Below are 12,709 nucleotides of genomic sequence, written 5' to 3' on the forward strand. Positions count from 1 at the left end.
TAGATAATTTCTAAACTTTAGAAATTACATAATCATCGTAGAATGTTTCCCCAATGAAGTTATGAATCAATACTTAATCGTTGTGGTATTCCTTGGTATCTACATGGCGTATGACGTCGATGCTCGTGGGACAGATTGTGAAGTTGAGGTTTGCGATGCGGTTGTTGTTGGTGGTGGTAATGGTACTGTTGATGTTGTTGATGGTGGTACTGGTTATGCTGTCGGTGCTGCTGCTGGTATTTGTAACCTTTGCACCATATTCTCCAAAGCCACTACCCGAGCGCGAAGCTCGTTGACTTCTTCTATTACACCGGGGTGATTGTCGGTTCGGACGAGCGGATAAATAAGATCTAGAATTTGGTGTAGTATATAATCATGACGAGATACTCTGGAAATGAGAGAGAAAATGGTGTTTTAGACAGGTTCGCCAGAAAGTGCTTCAGGTTCATTGCCAAGAGGGCAATGTGGTGGATGAAAGGGATCACCTTCTTCTTGTCTCCAATGGTTAAGTAGATTACGAACCCATCCCCAATTCATCCAGAATAGATGATGGCTAATTGGTTGATCCATTCCGGTCACGCTGCTTTCGGAGCTCATGTGGAAATCCATATCGGCATAGCTGTCGGAATCCGAGGAACTCAAACTGGTTGAGGGATCCATCTTGTATGATCAGGGAAAGAATTTTTTTGTATGAAATAGATTGTAGAATTTAGATTTGGTATTCTTCAATACATAATTTACATATGTATATATAATACCAAAATCCCATAAATTACGGAGGAATCTTTGAAAGATGTCAGTCAAAGTTCACATTAACAGATATGCTAAGATAAGAATTCGTCTATACACTATTATGCAATAAATGTAGGAAAACGCGTCTAGACTTAAGAATGATAAGCAGGTAATTTCCTAAGGGTGGTAAGTAGATGATTTCAGACTAAAAATGATAAGCAAAACTTTTGACATGCAGACACGGTCGAAGTCCAGACTCACTGATGCATCTTAACAACTATCAGTTAGACACACTAATGCAAGACCTGGTTCGCTAAGACCACCGCTCTGATACCGACTGAAAGGATCCGTTCATATACATTATAAACGATTCACAATAGTTGATTACATCGCGAGGTATTTGACCTCTATATGATATGTTTTACAAACATTGCATTCGTTTTTAAAAGACAAACTTTCTTTACATCAAAAATTGACGGCATGCATACCATTTCATATTACATCCAACTATAATTGACTTAATATTAATCTTGATGAACTCAATGACTCGAATGCAACGTCTTTCAAAGTATGTCATGAATGACTCCAAGTAATATCCTTAAAATGAGCTAATGCACAGCGGAAGATTTCTTTAATACCTGAGAATAAACATGCTTTAAAGTGTCAACCAAAAGGTTGGTGAGTTCATTAGTTTATCATAATCAATCATTTCCGTAATAGTAATAGACCACAAGATTTCAGTTTCTATAAATATCCGTACACTCGCAAGTGTATAAAAGTATTCTATAAGTTGTAGGCACCCGGTAACAAGCCTTAACGTTCATGTTTTACCCTCTGAAGTACACCAGATCAGGTGTGTTTAAAATAACCTCGAAGTACTAAAGCATCCCATAGTCAGGATGGGGTTTGTCAGGCCCAATAGATCTATCTTTAGGATTCGCGCCTACCGTACATAGACAAGTAGTTTAATGTTACCAAGCTAAGGGTATATTTCTGGTTTAAACCCACATAGAATTAGTTTTAGTACTTGTGCCTATTTCGTAAAACATTTATAAAACAGCGCATGTATTCTCAGCCCAAAAATATATATAAAAAGGGAGTAATGAAACTCACCATACTGTATTTCGTAGTAAAAATACATATAACGTCATTTAACAAGTGCAAGGTTGGCCTCGGATTCACGAACCTATATTAATTATATATATTTATATGTTGGTCAATATTTGTCTAACAATTTTTGGTCAAGTCATAGTGTACCACAATCCTAATGCTCGAGACTAATATGCAAAAGTCAACAAAAGTCAACTTAACCCAAAATGACTTCTAAAATTTATACGTGTTTATTATATAACTTAACTATAGTCATTTTATATATTTAAATATATTTATTAGATTTTATAATAATAAAAGTCATTTATTAATAAAAATTTATATTAACGTTTATATATGATAAAATATACTTTTATATATCTTAAGTAGTAAAATTTATAAAGTTCACTTAATATCATAAAACTATAGTGGTAAGTATTATTAATGTAATTATATTACGCGTGGTGAAAAATATCTTTGTATCCCCTATTTATTTGATAAAATAATATTGATCATAATAATAATAAGTAAAAGTTGTATTATTTTGTAATAATAATTATTATTATTCTATAAAAAAATAACAATATTTATATTTACTAAAAATGTTATTATGATAAAATGATAATACTAACATAATAGTAATAATGATATTTTATAATAACAATGATATTTCTATTAAAATAATAACGACGATAGTAATAATAATCATTTTAACAATAATACTAAAATTCAGTTGACTATAACTTCTAATCCGTTCATCGAAACCATTCGATATCTAAGTGAAAAGTTCTTAATTTTTCGCTAGCTTTCCAATGACATGCATATCATATACCCTATCTCAGTAGCATATGTATCTAATTCAGGATTCAACAAACCTATCTAAGGACAATATCGAATGTACAAGCATGCATAATCCTATATACTCGAGCACTAGTCAGGGATACACTATTGAAATATAAAAGTTAAGTTATGAGTGCTCACATATCAATATTGAGATTCAATATTGCAGGAAAGTACGTAGACGAAACAAAAATGATAAACGTTAGGTTGACCTCACGAGCAATACCCTCGATCAATACCCATAACCTCCATAGCTATAACCCATAATTTCCTTAGCTCTATTCCGTTTGAAAACTTATTTTAAAATCGTCTGAATATAACTCCGTCGTAGTATTTTATGTATACTGATAATATCTTAAAATAATACAAAGAAAATATATATGTGTAATTCGATTGAGAGAGTTTAGAGACATATATTTTCAAGTTTCTATGAAATAATAAAACCTATTGAATTCTATTTATAATAGATTTTTGAATTATTAAAGTGAATTATTAAAGTATGAATTATTAAAGTGAATTATTAAAGTATGAATTATTAAAGTGAATTATTAAAGTATGAATTATTAAAGTGAATTATTAAAGTATGAATTATTAAAGTGAATTATTAAAGTATGAATTATTAAAGTGAATTATTAAAGTGAATTATTAAAGTATGAATTATTAAAGTGAATTATTAAAGTATGAATTATTAAAGTGAATTATTAAAGTATGAATTATTAAAGTTAAAGTAAAGTAAAAGTAAAGTAAAGGTAAAGTTAAAGTATAGTAAAAGTATAAAACTATGTACGTATAATACGCGTATAAATATATATAATATTAATTTAAATCGTTATATATATTTGATAAAATAAAATATAAATATCGTTATTTTTTCATACTAGTTAAGTAATGAGTGGTCAAAAAGAATAGATTTCTTAAATCACAGTGGACCTCATAACATAGGCCCGTAATCATATCATAATGTATCTGATAATTCAATCATTTGATATTATCTCTTAATTCTGTCAATAAATATATCGAAACAAATACATTCATGTAAAGTATCATATATCTAATACTTTGTTAATGTTTTCAGTTAATATTATATATTATATATACATATCTATATACACATAATTGTTCGTGAATCGTCGAAAACGGTCAAAGGATAATTGATTACATGAATGTAGTTCCAAACTTTTTGAGATTCAACATTACAAATTCTGCTTATCGTGTCGGAAACATATAAAGGTTAAGTTTAAATTTGGTCGGAAATTTTCGGGTCGTCACATCGAGCTTTATATTTTCTTTTATATTTAAGAGTTCCCTACTTTTGTCTCCTCTTCCAGACTTCAAGTCAAGCAAATAATGGTCCGGAATTCATGGGTATGGATTTTTGAAATGAACATAATTAATGTTCTAAGAAAGAAATCGTAATGGCACGATCTTGATTTGGTAAATTACCAGAATATCCGGAAAGATAGAACTATCAAGAAGATATGTTCTTAATATGTTTGGAGATTGGTTAGAATGTAAGAGTCGTGTAAATGGCACATGATGATGGTACTGTGAATCATCACTTTCCATTAGAAGCTCAGCATGACTTACTGTAATATAATCACGTTGATCAAGTGTTACTATATTATACTAACTCATGCATCAGTTTCCAACACTACTTCAATAACATTCATATTTTAAGCTAGAAAGTTTACAGAATATAGAAACTAACAGTTTCTATATGATGTTATACTGATAGCACGAAGAGATTAATGATTTCAGATAAGAATAGTTATAAAAATATCTCCAGAAATATGGAGGATATTTATAATGAAAGATATGATAATATCTCGGAATATCTAAGATCAGAGGATGATAGAAACTATTATCTACAAGGGTTTAGAGTAAGGAGTAAGATATTCACTAAAGATTTCAGCGGGTCTAGAATTATCTGGATTCTTTGAATATAGGTTATGGTCCTTGTATTTGTCCTTGGTCTCCTTCATGGTTAGCTCAATCCGTTTTTTAGTTCCAACGTTTCTGAGCTTTTCCAACATACTATTCTTTATCATCAAAATTCCGACGACTAAGGTCGTTTATGGTTACCTACAGCTTCTGCTGCTTCATTCAGCTTTTTCAACATTCAGAGTATCGATTCGCAAATTGGGTGCCTTTTCAAAATTTCAGAATTGAAGATCGTAATTCTAGGAGATAATTGTTATATGTATACATATAACTATTAATTTAGAAATGCTACGAGATTCGAAATACTGATTGCTGGTTCTCGGTAATTGGTATGGCAATTATTATTACAGGGTATAGATGAATACAAAATGGGATTCAAATGAATATAATGATTTTTCGGAAAGTCCAAATTCATTGAAGTTGCTGGTAATTTTTCTGCTAATGTGGTGAAATATAAACGGTTCTCCGGTAACGATGACGACAGGCAAACTTATATGTCGAGGTTATAATAAGGCTAATTCGAATGGAAAGTCGAAGTTGACTTGCTGGAGCTATGACAAAATTGGCTAATTGAAAAAAGAGTTGAAATGTTATTTTCGGTAATAACAATGTCAAAGGAGTTAGAACAGACACGTGTTAAACGTTTACACAGATTCTGAGTGTTTTCAGGTGCATAACTATATGCATAAATCTTTTCTTCTATAGATGCAGTGCGGTTGATTCATCTTATCAATTGAGATGTTTTCAAGAATTGGGAAAGGTTTGAACGCAGATTGTAATCGTCAAGATACTAATGAAGTTTAGAATGAAATCAAGTGGCAAACTTGAAGAATTGTTTAGTTTCATATGTTATAATCAATATTTTAATTCATTTTAATTGTCCAACGTTGATAGTCCCCAGTTGATAGTCCACAGTTAGCAGTGTACAAATAATAATTCATATATAGTTTACTATATACTATTCGAATTAATTAATACGTATTGTGACCCGACATTTAAAGTGCGTAAAATAAATAATAGAATTTAAATGACGATAAATAAAATTGCGATAATTAAATTGCGATAATTAAAATGTAATACGGAATTAAAGTTAGCTAGGAACAGTTAGCTAGGATTTCGTTAGCGTGGATTCTTAACCAAATTTCTCATAGTTAATGTGTTTGTTTCTAACAAATTTTATTTTGTCCAACGTTTTCTTCATTATGCCACTTGTTGGATTCTGATAGGTCAAAATCCAAATATAAAATTGAATGAAATTGGTTATTCTGTGGTGAACGGATTCGTATATCTGTGGATGTAGGTAGGATAGTAAATGACTGTTGAATCAGATTCGAAGGATGTACAGTGTACTTATTAATGCGAAATCTAAATATTTCTCGGGTATTACCTACCCGTTAAAATATTTTCACCATTAACAGTTTGTACAAAAGAATTTTTAATTACAATCTTTATGAAAACATATATACGTATATATTTTTTTTTCAGATGTAATCATGGATTTAATGAGTTAACATAATATTAAACTCATTTAGTTTTCAGTTGGAACTAGGATAAATAATCTCTAAAATTTTAGAGATTACATATTCGCCATGTCGAACGAAGATAAATGAGGTAGGACGATACGTAGAACAAAGATCATACTCGAAGTACAGATGGTGATATTGAGGCATGGATTGTTGATGGTACTGATGCTGTTATTGATGGTACTACTGGTGCCGGTGATGTTGCTGAAGCTGGTACGTTTTGCACCATATTTTCCAAGGCTACAACTCGGGCTCGAAGCTCGTTGACTTATTACTCCGGAATGATTGTCGGTAGGAACGAGCGAATAAATAAAGTTTTAGAATTTTTGATATCATATTATCATTGCGTGGTATCCTGGAAATAAGTGTGAAAATGGTGTTTCGGACAGGTTCGCCGGTAAATGCTTCAGGTTCTTCACCAAGAGGTAAATTTGGTTGATGGAAAGGATCGCCTTCTTCGCGTCTCCATGGATTAAGTCGACTATGAACCCATCAGATGAATTGAGGATGACTGATTGGTTGATTCATTCTGGTTATACTGCTTTCGGAGTTCGAGTGGAAATCCATATCGGAATAGCTGTAGGAATAACTATCAGAATAGCTATCGAAATTTGAGGGACTCGAACTGGTTGAGGGATTCATCTCGTATGATCAGCTGAAGGATTTTCGATAAGAAACAGATTTTAGGATGTAGATTAGTACCCTGCAATACATAAGTTACATATGCATATATAATACTAAAATCCCATAAGTTACGGAGGAATATACGGAGTATCTCAGGTAGAGTTTACAGTTATAGATGTACTAAGATATGAATTAGCGGATATGCTAAGATATGAGTTTTGTCTATACACTATTTATGCAATCAATGCAGTAAGATGTGTCTAGACTAAGAATGATAAGCAGGTAATTTCTTAAGGAGAATAAGCAGATGATTTTCGACTAGAAATGATAAGCAAAACTTTTGACATGCAGACACGGTCGAAGTCCAGACTTACTAATGCATCCTAACGACTATCAGTTAGACTCACTAATGCAAGACCTGGTTCGCTAAGACCTCCGCTCTGATACCAACTGTGATGACCCGTCCTAATCCATCCGGACGAAGTCCGTATAGATTATAAACGATTCACAATAGTTGATTACATCGCGAGGTACTTGACCTCTATATGATACATTTTACAAACACTGCATTCGTTTTTGAAAAGACAATATTTCATTACATCGAAAGTTGACGGCATGCATACCATTTCATAATATATCTAACTATAATTGACTTAATATTAATCTTGATGAACTCAATGACTCGAATGCAACGTCTTTTTGAAATATACCATGAATGACTCCAAGTAATGTCTCTAATATGAGCTAATGCACAGCGGAAGATTTCTTTCATACCTGAGATTAAACATGCTTTAAAGTGTCAACCAAAAGGTTGGTGAGTTCATTAATTTAACATAAATAATCATTTCATAATTTTAATAGACCACAAGATTTCATATTTCCAATTCTCATAAACATACGTCCCATGCATAGAGACAAAATATCATTTATATGGATTGAACACCTGATAATCGACATTAACAATATGCATATAAAAATATCCCCATCATTCCGGGATCCTCCTTAAGACATGATATAAATTTCGAAGTACTAAAGCATCCGGTACTTTGGATGGGGCTTGTTGGGCCCGATAGATCTATCTTTAGAGTTCGCGTCAATTAGGGTTTCTGTTCCCTAGTTCTTAGATTACCAGACTATATAGGGTGATATTCGATTTGATAATCTAACCATAGAATGTAGTTTCGATCACTTGTGTCTATTTCGTAAAGCATTTATAAAAGCAGCGCATGTATTCTCAGTCCCAAAAATATATATTGCAAAAGTATTTAAAAAGGGAATAATGAAACTCACGCATATAATTATTGTAAAACAGTTAATAAAGCATTTGCATGTATTCTCAGCCCAAAAATGTAATGAGTAAAAAGGGAGTAAATGAACTCACCTATTGTATTTTGTAGTAAAAATACATATGACTATATTGAACAATGCAGGGTTGACCTCGGATTCACGAACCTATATCATTCGTATATATACATTAAAATACATACTTGTAGTTGAACAATTTCATATCTTATAACTTTATATATTATATATTTTGTTTAAATATATATTTGAAAATGATTATTGTTTATATAGTTATATCAATATGTCTATATCTGAAAAATACTTAATTTGTTGTATATAAGTTTTTATAAGGTTAATATGTTTTATATATAGTTATATGGCTTATTAATATAATTGTAGTATATGTAATAAGTATGTTTTTATATTCAAAATATTTATTTGTTTAAAAATGATGGTTTTGATATTAACGTTTTACAAGAATAATAATAATACTAATAATAACTTGATTAAAAACGATAATTTTAATAATAGTAATGATATTGTTAATAATGATACTTTTATCTAATTATACGATTAATAATACTAATAGTTACAAAAGTGATACTAATATTAATAATGATTAAAATAATGAATATAATAATACTAGTGTTAATAATAAGGATAATAATATTAATGATTTTATTATTAATAATATTAATGACAGTTTCAATGATAAATCTTATAATAATGATAATAATAGTAGTTTTTAATAAATTAACTAATTTAAAAATAATGATAATATTAATAATAATAACCCTGGGATTCATCATACTTAATAATAATAATAATATTCAATTTTGTAACTATAATCATACTGATAATACTACTTTTAAAATTACTAAGGATAATAATACTTCTAATACCTATAATTCTAAATTTGATAGTAATAATAATTATAATACCATTAATATCAATAATAATAATAATAATAATGATAATAATATATTTTTATTTCTTTCCTAATAATAATAGTGATAAACATAATCATAATCATAATCATAATTAATACTAACATTAATTAATAATAATAATAATAATAATAATAATAATAATAATAATAACAATAATAATAATAATAATAATAATAATAATAATAATAATAATAATGGAATACTACCTTAAAGGAAAAATTGCCCAAAAAAAATACTGCCACTCCAAGGACTCGAACCCCCGACCTCTCGAAACCCGCAAGCACTCCAAGCCATTGGGCCGTTGCCCATTTTCTGTTTTAAAATCCTCACAATTATTTATAACCCGTATCTAATTATGTGTCCTTCATCTTCTTCGATAACTCGACTGACCAGAGTTCAAACCATCAACCAAAAATTCCTTACTTGATTTTTAGATTTACATAATATACTGAAACCACTAGTGATTGCTTAAATCAATTTAAAATGGATAATTAAAAAAAAAATTGTATCTATGCAGAATAAAGAACCCGATATGAACTCACAATCAAATTTTGAGTTCTAGCTCGTTTTAGAACAAGATTATAACATAAAATAGATAGTAAATCGTTCCTAAAATCATTCTGGATCATCAATTGATCCTAAAACGACAAACTGAAACCGAATTTAGTGATGAACACAAATTGTTGACTTTTTAGAAAATACCTTCGACTTCAAAATTCGACATCAATTTAGGAAATTGGATTGTGAAACTTTCCAGAAAGTTTAACTGAATAATTTCTAATAGAACTGCATTAATACAATTTGAAAACAAATTTGATTTCGAGTTATCGTGAAATTAAAATAAGAACAGGGTGTGTATCTGGGTTTCTTTTTATTTTCTGTTTCTCATTCGAATTGTTTTGAGAGTATATGGTCGTATATAGGTAGTAAACGAATAAGTGGGAGTAGTAAAGACAGTTTGTTCGTATTGAGTGGATTGGGATGCATAACAAACTACAGACAGAATCAATTAACTCAGAAAAAGAAATGAATGAAATCAAATAAAGATGATTATGACATTCAACTGATTTTGGCTTGTATATAGAAATCAGAATCGATTTTTGGACAGAGTGCAGGCAAGAAGGAAGATAAAGCATTCCTGATGTTGATGTCAAATAGCTTATATGCGAAACAGCTTATCTAAATATATATATATATCTGATTATATATTCAATATAATTATGTATTATTAATAATAATAAATCTGTTATTAATAATTATAATAATAATAACTAATAATAGTAATATTAGTATTAATGATAATGGTAATAATAATAATAATCCTAATAATAATAATGATAAATATTAATGATAATAATAATAATAAAAATAATAATAATAATAAATTTATTAGTGATAATTATATTATTAGTAATAATAATAATGATATGATGTTATTAATAATAACAATAATAATAATTTTTAATAAGTTTAATATTAATTAATGATAATGATATTAATAATAAAAATGTTAATAATAATAAAAGATATTAGTTCTTAATAATAATAATATCTAATAATACAGGTGATATATAAAAAAAAAATAAAAATATAACAAATTACATACATCAAATTTCATCTTTATATATATATTGAAAATACAAATAGTAGTTTTTTTTTTTAATATTACTGATTGTAATATTAATAATAATAATAATAATACCAATTATAATAGTATTAGTAATATTAGTACTACAATAATTTTATATATATCACTTTCGTATCTTTAGATTATATATTTTAAGTAATAATATTAATAACACTATTACTGATATTAATATGACATTATAATAACATTATTTTATAATTAAATTTAATGTAATAGTATTACATATTATTGGTTATGTAATATAACTATATATTACAAATTAACTTATTTTGAGTATTAAATTTTTATATAATTACAATATACATATAATTATATAATTACAATACAACAATATATTTAATTTTAAATGTTTAAATTATATTGTATTATTTCTATTTATTATTATATGTATACTTTCATTTATATTTACATTTTTAATTACACACAATTGTTCTTACTTGTAATTATTTTATCACTTTCCGAATATCGTTAAAAAGAACAGATTTCTCAAATCAATGTGAACCTCATAACAGAGACTTGTAATCATAATTCAATGTATCTGGTAAATCAATCATTTGATATTATCTTTTAATTCCATTGGTAACATATTGAAACAAATACTTTTATGTAAAGTATTTTATATCTAATACTTTGTTAACGTTTTCCATTAGTAAGTATATATCATCTATACATATCAGTATACACATAAATGGTTCGTGAATCGTTAGGATTTGGTCGAGGTAAAATGAATGTATGAACATAGTTTAAATTCTTGAGATTTTCTTGACGAACTTTGCTTATCGTGTCGGAATAATATAAAGATAAAAGTTCAAATTTGATCGGAAATTTCCGGGTCATCACAGAATGCATTGAAAATAGGTTTTCAGAAAACAAATCGTTTTGTAATTTTGATCAAAATATTTTCTCGTTCAAGCTCGAGTTTAGATATCATCGAATTCCATGAGTTTGTAATTCTCAATCTTTAAGGTCAATCTCAAGGATTGAGTAATATCAGTCTTAAAAGCTGATTTTTGATCTTTAAAGGAGATTATCCTTTCTGGGGATCTGATTCATTAGTCTTATCAAGCTAATTTGCACGGCGTCCTCCCCATTTTACAAGACAGATCCTCTCATGGTTAGGATAAGTCTGACCACTTGGCGACCCTGTTTGATGCTGAGGTCCGTGGATTTCCTGCTGATTTTAGAGATGACTTTTCTAGATTTTTCGTCAACCTACAGCTGGTCTGGACAACAACTTCATGACCTAAATCAGGAAGCGCGTTTCTTTTTCGGAAGACTTTACTTCCTTTTAATGATGGAATTGATTCATCGTGTAGATCCATCTTTCTTACAGTAAATTGGGTAAAACTATTTAGTTTAGTCCAAAGCAAAAGTATTTTCAATTATTTGTACAAAAATATGTGACATATATTTAAGATAACTTGGTGAATTTTCTCACACTTGGCTTTTATTTTTCCTTTTTGTTCTCCTCTATTCCATTCTTAAATGAATTCTAACATTTTGGTTTATTTCTCAATTTATGTCCTTTCCATGGTAACAATAATTTCGGTGTTAACACCTAGTTTTATCGTTCATAAATATATATAAACATGATTTTGAGTTCATTTAATTGAAAATTTTAAAAAATTTTACTAGAATTGGGTAGTCAGTATATAAGACTATGGCTGTTCTTTATTATCAGAGAGCACTAGATTCTAATAAAACTACTGCTTTACTAGTATTTTTAATGGTAACCAAGTGTTTAAGATAAAAATTTTAAAAATCCGAAAGAATTTAACCCCTTCCCACACTTAAGATCTTGCAATGCCCTCATTTGCAAGAAATCAGTAACAATTTAAATTATTGAGGGTGATTAGCGTAGAAATGATTAAATTTTATCAAAGTTTCCAAACATATTGTTGTTTGTGTTGAATGATAAATGGTGCACATCATTTGTTCATTCCGTCTTGTTGTTATTTCACATATATTTTGCATCTTGTCGTCAAAATTAGTTGCTTTTGCTGAACTTAATGCCAGTCTTTGAAAATGCGTTGTTTTACCCTGTTGTGTACATAAGATAAACTGCAAACATATATACA

Source organism: Rutidosis leptorrhynchoides, chromosome 1, assembly GCF_046630445.1.
Source record: "Rutidosis leptorrhynchoides isolate AG116_Rl617_1_P2 chromosome 1, CSIRO_AGI_Rlap_v1, whole genome shotgun sequence".
NCBI classification, from domain to species: Eukaryota; Viridiplantae; Streptophyta; class Magnoliopsida; order Asterales; family Asteraceae; genus Rutidosis; species Rutidosis leptorrhynchoides.